Here is an 11,738-nt window from a genome sequence, read left to right as displayed (position 1 = left end):
CATTATGCCAAAATTTCCCCCAACACATGAGACTGTTGTTACTAGTATTCCAATTGAAGGGGTAGTCGACACACTTAGCATTCAACATGATATTGAAATAATTCCTAAGAATACTACAGAAGAGATTGTATTGAAGGTAGAAGAAATACCACCTCTGGAAGTATTCTATAGTAAGCATAGGGTTGTGGTTAAAATATAGAGGAAAAAGAGAAAAATTGACCAAGTACCACTCTCAACTCCTCAAGATGAACTGATGAATGTGGTATGGAAAGACTCAAAGTCAATCCTTTTGAGGATTTAACCAAGTTATCTCAATATGCAGGTGCTTATACAATTGCTACAATGGACAAGGCCTGCGAAGTTAGCCAACTAATCAAGGAAAAGGATCTAAGTATCACCCAACTTGAAGAGAAAACGACAGAGGAACAAAAGAGGATTGAACAACTTCATAAACAACTAGCAGAGCAAAAACAACATATGAGTAACTAAAAAAATAGTTGAATCTGGAGAAGCAAAAGATTAATCAAGAGGCTCTCCAGAAACAACAAAAGTTGTCTCAAGAACTCAACAAGCTTCAAGTGGCAATTCAACAGGAAAAGAAGGCTAAATAAGAACAAATTGCACAGTTGCAATTATAGGTATAGAAATTCAAGGGTTATACGAAGGTTGGTGAATTCAAGAAGGAAGCCTTAGAAGTGACCAAAGCCTTATCTCATCAACTAGATATCCTTTCCCATAAAATCTCATTGGTTAACCCATTGTGCATTATCTCCACAACACTAATCGAACAAGCAGTTGACACCAGGCTAGAATTTGAAAACGCAGATGATAAGATAACAAAATTTTTCTCTTGGAAAAGTTCAGAAGAAGGCATGGCTACCAATCTATCGAAAATCCAAGAATCCCACAAAGAAATCTTGTTTTCGGAGTGGGAATCACAATTAATAAAGGCCGAAAGAGCAACTTCCAGAGCTAGGGATACAATGAACAGTGTAATCGAGTTCGTAAATGACAACTTATATTTAGCTAACTTGATCTCTGATTTCTCTCTAGGAAAAATCCCAAAAGCAAAAGCACTAGAAGATCAATGGACATGGGATTTGGCAAGCAAAGAAGAACAAATCGACAAAGTGAAAAACTTGACTTGGGATTCATTTTGGTTTTTCCTAGTGAAGCCACATAGCCAACAGATGGCCACCAAATACCTTTCTGACGCAGTCAATCTCATGGTTCCCAAACTTTTTGATGCTACATACACAGCTCAACTATATTACAAGCTAGGACATCCACCGGAAATTCAGAAAATGATCTCAATTTGTCAACTGCAAGTGCAAGAGAACAAGTAGATACAATGAATCAGTTCAAAGGCTATTGCAATGTTATTGTCATAAATCAAATCCTAGATTTTCATGTTTGTAGTTCCAACAGCTCATAGCGATTTTTATTGACAGATATTTTTTATTTTACTATTTAAACCCTTTCATGTCTTTTAAGAAAGGGTCCTCAATTTGTATAAGATATTACTTGAGAAGTTGCATTTTTTTACTTCTACATATATTTTTATCAATAGTGGATCAAGGTTGTACATTTTTGTGAAGAAAATTTTTCATGACCTACACTTTTGTATTTCCTGGAAGCTTTTCTCAAATAAGAAAGTGGAATCGGAGTGTTATTTATATCAGAAAGACTCAAATGCATGTGGTATTCCTATCACTATTTTTGTCTTGTTTCCTTATGTGATGAAGCATTCCTTTTAAAAGTTTCTATTGTTGATATATGTATGCTATTCAAATAATTATTTACAATGTCATTTATGAAGATTTAGAAATGTTATCCTTTAAATATATATGTTAGCAATATACATTGTTATGAATGCAATATGTTTTTATAATCACTTTGTTTAATTTCTTAAACAAAGTAATCATTATATGTGAATGCATCTTTCTATTGATAAGTAAGTCATGTATATGATTATTTATCTTTTAGGAATAATCAGAAATCGCATCATTTATAAAACACCCAGGTTATATAAGTATATTTTTATATTTTGAGTTATAGGTTAAAGACTTATCATCTTCATTATACATTACAAAAAAATCATCCATAAAACCATTCATTATATGGGAAACTGGTCCCATAATATCCAGTCAGAGCCACCATACCAAACAGAAAAGGAGTTGTACTAAGGTTTGGACCGGGTGGTTATCCCCAATGTTGGTGCTAGGATTTTAGAGGCATCAACAAGTTCTAACACTAGAACCTAGTTATAGCTTGAAAATCCATCTAACAAGGAAAACATTTTAGAGCCCAATGATATATGTAGAATATGTTCCATTGAAATCATAGCAAATTCCTCCTCTTCTGATCTCGAGGAGAGATCATCAATCTCTGTTGAAGTGGCAACATTAGTGACCTTCTTTCCTTTCTTCTACTCATCATTTCCCTTCTTCTTCATAGGACATCTCGATTAGAAATGACCAATCTCGCCACAGTTGAAACACTTGACTTTACTCAAGTCCTTCTTTTTCTTACCCTTCATTCGTGATCCAAGTGCCATGCCATCATCTGAAGCTTTATGCTTCAGATGGAAATCCTTGTCCTGCAACTCTTCCTAAATGAAGTCATCCCATACCCTATCTCAGTTTGGTACCTTCTCCCTAGAAATAATCCCTTTGATGAAGGGTTTCCATTCCTAAGTGAACCATTTCAAGGAAATCGTTATTATATCTCCATATAAGAAAATCACACCAATGGAAGCAAGCTCATATTTGACCTAAGACAATCTCGTCAAATATGAGGTCATGCTTTCACCCTTTATCATATTTATGAACTTCAACTTATCCTCCAATATAAATACCTGGTTCTCATTCTTATTCTGGAAAAAAATATGAAGAGATAATAAGAGCCCATGTGCAGTGTTCTTCCCAAAAAAATGAGGTATTATGGCATCCCTCACACCATTTAGAATGATCAGTCTCACCCTCACTTCCAAAGCTTCCCATATTTTGAGCTCCTTAGGGTCAGTTGACTTCTTGATATTTTTCTCGATAAAATCCCAGATCCTGTTAACTTGCAAGATCAACTTGATCCTTTCCTTCCATGGACTATAGTTAGGAAACCCCTCCAACCTGTCCTCATATCGGATACCTGCCTACAACTTCAATATTGTAGTGAACCCTTCACTCATAATGCGACCAACACCCTATCACATTGTACTTCATTGTGCACAATTCTAATTTACTTACTTCCAAAGTAGCTCGGACATGCTCTGATACCATGTTGAATTTCCATGACCTGGGGTCAAGGTTAGAGTCTTAAAATCATTGATGCTACCAAACCAAGAATATCAACCATAAACAATTTTGCACAACATAAATATAAAGAAGTAAATCACATATGCACAACATACATAGTTTTAAACAAAAATGTACAATATGTATAATCCAAATATTCGTTATATTAAACCAAATCTAAATAATTCAACAGTCTATGATATACAAGATACAATGATAAACTTCGTTGTAGCTTCTATGTCATATCTTGTCCTGCCGGTCCTTCGCTTTCGTACTGCTCACTAGTAGTGCCTTTGTCCATCAAGGCCACTACATATCGAGACTCCAAGAGGGATGCCTCCTATCATTGCTATAAGTCACATCTCCTACAATGAACACATCCTCATCAATTGCTCTCTAGGTAGGCCTAATTCCCAAGCTCCAATCTGCCAATCTAGTAGTCACTTTTGTCCATCAAAGTGCTACACATAAGGATACAATACTTCACACAATCATGCACAAAAAACTTCCTTCTTTTCTAATGATCTAGGGATACTTTGGGTAGCCAACTAACTACCCTCTAACAAACTCTATGAAACCCAATCAACTCACTATTAATTTTTCTCCTAAGATGACACTTCACCACCACAAAATTTCATCCACATGGCACTAATAGGTTGCTCAACAAATTGATCCAAACAAGTTCAAGCCTTGACCCAATATGTCTCTCCAAAAAATTGTTGTTCACCATGCTTGATTGTTTCACTCTTCAATTTTATTTAGGGCATCAACTGCAATCCTCAATCCTCCATGCAGTCATCAAGTCAAGCCTTCTAAGGCTACGGTTCACCAAGGGGATACTCTCCACTGCTACGCTGCCCCAAATATGGGCTAAATAGTTCAATGCAACCCTTATAGATAACCCATCTACTATTTATTTCCTGAGACATACCATAACAATTGTTGTAGGCATTCAGTCCCCCAAAACACGCTATCAAAGTGCTTTCAAAACAATGCAGGAAATTCCTAATATCCTCTTCCCAAATAACCCTTCAATATGGTTCTAAACCACACTTGTGAAGCCCTAAAACAGATCTATTGTACTTACAACAACTCAAATTCTCTTCCAGAAATGCCACACTACTCCTCGGGCTCCACACTTGTTGTTCCTCGGCCTAATCTACCCTATTGTTCCTTAGCCTAATATTCTTAGAAATATGCACTTGAAACAACCCAATCCTTGCCCTCAAACAAGCCTTTCTCACCACGATGTCCACTATAGCAAACCAAGAATATCACGCTGCCTTCCATACATCCTCACACTGTCCTTTTGACTCTTCTTCTCCACACAAATTTCAGAGTTATCATTGATGATGTATTGCCACAAATGGATACCTAAACAATGATCATTCACTCTTAATTTATACAACTTTAAGAACTCAACGTCTCATTTCAAGTGACGCATGTATTGGCTCCCTTTTACACCAAGCCTACATGACTTGTTGACCAATAATTATCTAGTCAAATTCCAAAATTCATTTCTCTCTAATGACAACTCAGATTTAGATGATTCTCATTAAGTCATAATCTAATCATTGAGCACTATCATCCTCATCCATAATATGTTGTGCCTTCATCACAGTTTTGTCCCAAATCATGATGGGTGCAAAACCCCACACTTGGGTTCCATGCCCACAAGTTTCTCTTATGGTGCTTTACCATCCAAACACTGAACCCTAGGGCTTGGAGTACCTTTCAAGCTACCCAAATCAACACAATTATAGATAGAAAACAAGAAATGGAAAGGCTGATTACAAGAGAAAGAGGGGAAACTTACTACTATGAAAAACTTGGCTATGGAAGACATCCAATGCAAACACCCCTTAAAAACCTATACAATGTTTATTAAGGAATGGTGACCTCATTTTCAGATCAATACCCTAACACAGTATTGTTCACTACCTTTCCAAGGCTACAAAAAAATTATTGAATTTTGTCATAGATCCAGTCTAGACGATAAGGCTAAAATGGTTGAATTCTGTATGTACAACCTCGTATTGACTAATATTAACATTTTGTATCCTAATTATAAAATGGGAGATGTATAATTATTGACATTGGCCTCTTGGCTTACTCATGAAGAAGCAAAGGTTGAACAGAAAATAATGGTTATGACTAGGGAAAATAATGAACCCCTATGGATCAAAAAAGAAATGAGAGCCCCTCAACAAGTTCTCACTAGCAACCATAGAATCATTTTTTAAGACTCTAGATTAACACCAATATACATAGAAATACAAGAAAATCATAGATGTATAGGAATTAAGAGTTTGCAAGCTTGTCATATCAGGTGGCACTCTTTACCACATAGCTCAAAAATAAAAGATTATCACTATCCAGAAGGACTAAGGAATACCTTGGAAAAAACACCCTTGTATAAAAGAATATTTCAAAGTTTGAATGTGAACTAGACTAAGCTTAAATTCATCCCTCCTTTGCTATCGGTGCTACATGAAAGAAGAGAATACACAAAAAAGAAATAAGAATGCACAAAGGTAAATAAGAGTCCAGGGTTCCACCTATTATGCTCCTATACCAATAGGTGTCATATCTCATGATTGACTTGATGAGCTATGTAATATGTTCATACCTTTCTTTTGTTGCAAAGGTTTTCCATATTTGTAAAAAAAAAAGAAATCAAAAAATTAAAAAATGTAAAGAGGGTATACCCTAAAAGAAAAATCAAAGAGTAAAAAGAATAAGATGGTCAAAAAAGTGAAAAAAATGAACCCCACCAAAAGAAAGACCAAGGAAAGTGAGCAAGTCTAAATGCCACTACTTTTTTACTTTTGTATAATAAACAATTGTGTGCAACTTGTTAACTTATGCCACAATTGATGAATAGTCAAACAGCTTAACCTTGGCTAGTTCATATTTGAATTTTATGTTTTAGAAATAGAGAATAAAATATGACCAAACTGTTTAATCTTGGTAGATAGGTAGGGTGAATAAAAGGAGCTCAACAGTTTAATCTGAGCCCTTGGATGTAATAAGGCTAGACTGAGATAGATATTTGCATGTAAAAAAAAAAAAAAAGTTTGATAAGGGTTTGCCAGTTTAAGTGCACCCAAATAAATAAGAAAAAATGTTAGGTTAAAGTAGGTAGGGTAGGTGGATGATGTTGTAGAATTACATGTGATGAATGATGACCCTAAATGTGTTAATCTTTTACTTTCATCACAAGTAAAAGGCATACATTACATTGAAAGCATCTCAAGCAAAGCACAGTCAAATAATTAACTCCCCTTCTCATTTTCCCTAAATTTAAACTAATTTTCCCAAGTACTAAAGCATTTGCTAAATTAGAGGGGCTCAGAGCATTTCTGACTTCTGGAGGGATCGAACCCTTGGCCCAATAGTTTAAAAAGCCTAATGTATTTATAGATCACTAATTCACCTTCATAATTCTTTTCCTAAGTAAAATCCTATTTTAATTAGGAAAATTACAAATATTTCTCACTTTTTCACTTTAAGCCTAAGTTTAACTACACATATCAAATGTTTTTATACTTGGCACTGTTTCATTTCATTTATCGTATTAAATTTTAACCTATATTGTATAATTCCCTTATAATGTTTACCCTTTCTCGTATTATATAATTATATTAAATATCCCCAAAATATAATATATCCCCCCCCAGTTGAATATAACCATAATGAGTGTTTAAAATAGGATTAATGAGTTAATTCGTAATTCATTTAGAAACTTAATCCCCTGCCACACAAAACGGGATTAATTAATCCTCACGGTTAATTAATAACCTTACCAGCCAATCCCATCGCTCTTGATATGATTAAATTAATTCTTAATTACATCGGGCCCGCCTTCGTTAAAACTCTGCATATTGCATCCTCCATCAACCGTCCGATTAGGTCCTCAAGATCCGATGGCTATTATCAATATCGCATGACCCTTTGTGACTGCGCGTTAGCACGTGATCACAAAGCAATTTTCTCACAGCACCTCTGCCACACGTCGAATGTTATACGGAATCACTAGCTCGAGGTTGATTACCGCCTTTCCCCAAAAGCGGTGCGATATGGAACCGCTTACTACCCTTCCACATACAACAAAAACGTCACATCATTTGCCACTAACATCGCTCGCCTAAAATCCAAAACCCCGCCAACCTTTGACTTTGTAAATAAAACAAATAAGTCATTTTCACTGATTTATACTATAAACCTATGCACCCATGCAAAAGAACGTCGAGGTCAACCAGTTCAAGCTTCCAGTCGCCAACCTGCTCCAAAATCTTGCAGCTGACACCGACAAGAACCCTCCAGCGGCACCCAGCACCTGCATTTCATTTCTCATTCCCCAAAAAAGGTATTTACCAAAATCCTAACTAAACCCTATAAATACTTCTTTTCCACTATTAATTGACGAAAAATCCCAAAATTCATAGTAATTCAATCAATATTTTCATCATTAAAAGAGCCTTTGTGTTGCCCATTTCAGATAGAAAATCGCAGTTTCCATCTGAATCCACAAGAACCAGACATGGAAACCCCTTTGGCTCTGAATGTTGCACCCCTAAATGCCCCCCACCGAGATTAGACTATCTGCCTTTGTCCGAAAGAGACTTCTGGATAAAAGACCTTACCACTGACAAAAATCACCTTAGAGTCTTTTGCCAAAGCAGAGATGGCTACCTGAATGGCTCTGATATCCTAGGAATATGGGAATCCAATCTTCCCATGTACTTTCTACCCTCAGTCCATGTTTTCCAAGATATAATTCATCAATTCCATGCCAATTATGAACCTAATCATCGAGCAATCATGTCTCCAAGCCAAATAGTCCTTTTTCCAATAACTGCCAAGTCAATCAATGAAATGTTACAATTTCACTCCAGTCAAGCCCTCACTCCCCTCTCTAGGGGAGATTTACTTGAGAAATCAACTAAATCATCCCAAGACAAACTTAATCGCCTCTGTCAGACTTTCATGCTACAAAAACATAAGCCTAATGGCCCACCTCCTTATATGCAAACTTTCTTCACAAATATGGGAAAACTCATAGTCGATATGATATAATTTGTAATGGGTTTCAATACTAGTGAGTTTGTTGATGAGTTAACCATAGTATTGTTGTAAATTTTTATGACTGGACAACCCCCTACTGTCAAATATGACTATGCCTCCTACATTGTTGATAAGATTTATGACCAGTTCATGAGACTGGAAAATGAAAGAGTTTTCAAGCATACGACCTTTATATATCATCTCATGCTCTATTATTAGTCAGACAATTTCTTGTTCCCTGTCATGAAACTTGACACCAAAGGAAATCCAAGGTCTGTAATCTTCTGGTTTGCAGTCTTCCATGATTCCATTGAAACCCCTTACCCAGGATACGGTTGATACTGGTAAACTGGCTGCTGGACAGTAGGACTGAATTGGTACTGTCCCTGGTACGGTTGATAAGTGAACTGTGGTTGACTTGTGACAACCATACTTAAACCAGGTTGTCCTACAGGCATCTGAACCATAGTTTGAATCCTGGATCTAGACGATGGTAAAGATTTCTGAGGAGTAGATACAGGGACAGTAGAAACCGGAGCTGTCGATACTCCAGAAGTAAGTGTGGTAGATGGAACAGATGTTGCGGTAGTTGCAGCAGTCGTTTGAGATGGAGTACGAGGCGAAATAGGCCCAGACTGAGAAACTACTGAAGGTACAGAAGTTTGAATATTAGACTGGACTGGTTGCTGGGGTGAACCAGAAACTAAGGGTTGTCCAGTTTGAGATGACAACTGTACACTTGGCTGCAACACCTGTTGAACTTGCGATGGATCCCACACTATGTTTATTCCAGGGTACTGACCCATAACAGGTTGAGGATATTGAGATCCATAAGCAGGTTGAGGGTAGGATTGATAAGTGAAAGGTACATTTCCCATACCTCGAACATAAGATTGACATTGGGGTGGTTGGAAACCTTGACTCGAGTACTGACCTTGAGGCAGATACTGATACTGGGGTTGGCCTTGAGGTATAAATTGATACTGGGGTTGACCTTGGGGTACATATTGAGTCTGGGGTTGACCTTGAGGAATGTAGTGTATCGTAGGCACATACTGTCCTTGAGGTTGCCCCCCAGATGCAAATTGTGTACCTTGAGGTTGCCCCCTAGGCGTTAATTGAGGCTGCCCCCCAGGCGGTAACTGGCCACCTTGAGGTTGAGAAGCGGGAATAGAACTTGACATCATAAGAATGTCTTCTACACTCAACAGCTTTGCACCATTGCTTCCAGTGAACATCCTTTGTTCAATGGGTTGAGGAGATGCTCCCGAAAAAGTACCAGATAGAGACTGATACCCAACAGGAACAGAAGGACCGCCATACAAAAAAGATTTAGGTGATTGAGTAAACATGGACGACTAACCTGACATATTTACGGGAGTATAAATACCCCTAGGTGGATAAGAAACATGAGGTGGTGAAAAACTTGACACTGAGTTGTCCAAATAATTGGTTAAAGAAAGATACCAAGTAGTACTTCTAGGTGGACTATAAAAAATGGATTCACGCTCCCTTAGATCAATAGTAGGTTGATCTTCAGGGATAGGGATGCCTATTTCTTCTTCCGAAGCAAGCTCTTCAATAGCTATCAAACCAGAAGGAAGATTTTCGGTGATGACTCTTTCTACCTTAGGTGAATTAGGAGCACTAGAAGTTGGAGAGACTAACCCCGATGTTGGAGTAACAGGTTCAGATATCTCGGGTTCCTCGCCTATATCACTAGTAGATGAAAAACTACCAGCAAGTTCGGAAACCGAAATAGCTTCAGGATTATAACCTGTTTCTAGAGTTTGGTAATCAGGATGAACAACCAACGAAGACTCTCCTTCTTCAGGTGACCCTACTTTACTGCCACTAGGAGTTACAAGGACTTTCAAACCTTCGTAATGGCCCGGAACTTCTTCAGGAGGTTGGCCCCGAAGTCTACGGGACTTCCTCAACAAATCAGCCACGATTACAACCTTAGGAGACTGGCCCCGAAGACTACGGGACTGTCTTGGTAATTCAACCACAGCTAAAAACTTTTAACTACTGCACACGCAAACAAAGTAAAATATCAAAGCAAACCACCTAAAGTCTCTAAAGAACCAAACAAATTTGAATCACACGCCTAAATAATCTAGGGCGTCAAACCACACACAAACAGTAACCTTCCGTATCGAAAACACTAGTTGGTGATGAAATCCAACATCACCGAATTCAGTACAGAAGTGGCGGGTGGAACAGTTACCCCGACAACCTGCTTAATGAATAGACTGGACCAAGTTCCTCTACTTTAACCGTCTCGAGTGAAGTGAACCCCCCAGAAAATCCAAGTGAGTCTTGCCGACGTCTGCTCCAGGTACAGTGGGATCTTCCCTCCACCGTCACCTTAGGAAGAATCCTAAAGATAATAGTCACTAAGGTCACCAACAGCAACAAATATACCTGGGGGAACAGTCTATGATTCGATAGCACGCAAGGGCAGAGTAACAAGCTCAATCCCCTTGCCGGCTCCTTGACAATAATCCAAGGTTTACCGACAAGTGACCCCAGGCTCCTCGACAATGGTTAATCCGAGGTTTACCGTTTGTAGTACGTGCATATCTGGCGTCGTTCCCAATGAAGGAGGATTGATTCCCTCACTGGTTCGGACACGATCTCGTGCTTCTCCTTTAAGAGGAGCTTTCCCAGAGTATAAATGAAACAGTTGGATTTACCCTACCACAAGATAAGCTACTTGTTTGGTTTTACTATCTTGGAGAGTTAATTACTCTCCTACTCCAAGACACTAGCCTGATCTATGTTGGTGTTTCAGAGCCCTAGTAAATAAAAAGTTACTAAGTTGATTTTACTTTAAGCGTTAATTTTTATGGCTTTTCTTTAGGACAAAAGGTAGCGGAGATGAAACTGATGGTGTGTAGACTCGACTCAAATCCACTAAAAAGATGCACCTAGGATGAAACAAAACAATCTTTTCTTTTCAATGAATTCCCTAGCTAAGAGAGTTGGAGAATGCAAAATTTATAAAGACAACTTTCTTTGCAACGAAAATCAAAGAAACAATCTCTTTATCTTTTCCAAAGCACACAACACATGACCACTAATTATTTCACGAAAACTTCCTTTCTCTTTTCAAAGACTTCAAACGCTACTAAAACAAACTTTCCTCAAAAGAGTTTTTGTATTTTTTCCTATTTTAACAAAGCATGTAAAACTACTTAACAAAAAATCAATTTTAAGATCTATGAAAATCCAATCAATTTTAAGATCTATGGAAATCAAATCAAGTTTAAGATCTATGAAAATCTAAGAGAAATCTACCTAAAAGAAAATCTAATGAGGTAAAAGCCTACAAAATATAATTCCAGGATGTTTTACTCAGTTACAATCCAACCA

This window comes from Pinus tabuliformis, chromosome 2_2 (assembly GCF_031772625.1).
Source record: "Pinus tabuliformis cultivar Carrire ecotype Pingquan chromosome 2_2, CPIR1, whole genome shotgun sequence".
NCBI classification, from domain to species: domain Eukaryota; kingdom Viridiplantae; phylum Streptophyta; class Pinopsida; order Pinales; family Pinaceae; genus Pinus; species Pinus tabuliformis.
Note: the sequence above shows the minus strand (reverse complement) of the source record.